This window comes from Sceloporus undulatus, chromosome 2 (assembly GCF_019175285.1).
Source record: "Sceloporus undulatus isolate JIND9_A2432 ecotype Alabama chromosome 2, SceUnd_v1.1, whole genome shotgun sequence".
Lineage (NCBI taxonomy): Eukaryota > Metazoa > Chordata > Lepidosauria > Squamata > Phrynosomatidae > Sceloporus > Sceloporus undulatus.
The window spans coordinates 329,828,227-329,829,243 of NC_056523.1; the positions used below are offsets into that span (position 1 = coordinate 329,828,227).

At 51.1% G+C, this 1,017-nt stretch overlaps 1 protein-coding gene across 1 annotated transcript in view; it reads right to left on the reverse strand.

Annotated features, from left to right (window-relative positions):
* Positions 1-1,017, reverse strand: part of NOL6 (nucleolar protein 6) — an 84,322-nt gene that overhangs the window by 22,379 nt on the left and 60,926 nt on the right.

Sequence of the window (1,017 nt, forward strand, 5' to 3'; positions counted from 1 at the left end):
AAGGAGGGGTATTTAGAATTCTCAGGCAGAGAAGTTCAGCTCCTTAAAACTGCCAATCCCAGCATGCAACAGGAGGCTGCTAGAGGAGTCACACTGGAATAGTAGCTCTTTAAGAGCATAGTGTGATAAACATCATTGATCAGCCACTTGTTGCAGATGATTAAGATTTTTAGGGTGTCAATTTATGTATAGGTTGCAATCTTTCAATGTGTTTCTTACATATCTTACTGTTATCCTTCGGCCTGTAAGGGAGAGAATAGGCTGGCCCAGCTCCATCAGGGCTAGCCTAAAGATAGAGCGCCCTCCCTCCATAATTGTCATCCTTCGGCCTGTGAGGGAGAGAATAGGCTGGCCCAGCTCCATCAGGGCTAGCCTGAAGAAAGAGGTTCCTCCCTCCTTAACTGTCATCCTTTGGCCTATTAGGGAGAGAATAGGCTGGCCCAGCTCCATCGGGGCTAGGCTGAAGAAAGAGGTTCCTCCCTCCTTAACTGTCATCCTTTGGCCTATGAGGGAGAGACTAGGCTGGCCCAGCTCCATCAGGGCTAGCCTGAAGAAAGAGGTTCCTCCCTCCTTAACTGTCATGCTTTGGCCTGTGAGGGAGAGAATTAGTCTGGCCCAGCTCCATCAGGGCTACGCTGAAGAAAGAGGCTCCTCCCTCCATAACTGTCATCTTTTGGCCTGTGAGGGAGAGAATTAGTCTGGCCCAGCTCCATCAGGGCTAGGCTGAAGAAAGAGGCTCTTCCCTCCATAACTGTCATCTTTTGGCCTGAGAGGGAAAGAATAGGCTGGCCCAGCTTCATCAGGGCTAGCCTGAAGAAAGAGGCTCCTCCTTCCATAACTGTCATCCTTCAGCCTATGAGTGAGAGAATAGGCTGGCCCAGCTCCATCAGGGCTAGCCTGAAGGAAGAGGCTCCTCCCTCCATAACTGTCATCTTTCGGCTTGTGAGGGAGTGAATAGGCTGGCCCAGCTCCATCAGGGCTAGCCTGAAGAAGAAGAGCCCTCCCTCCGGTCCATCA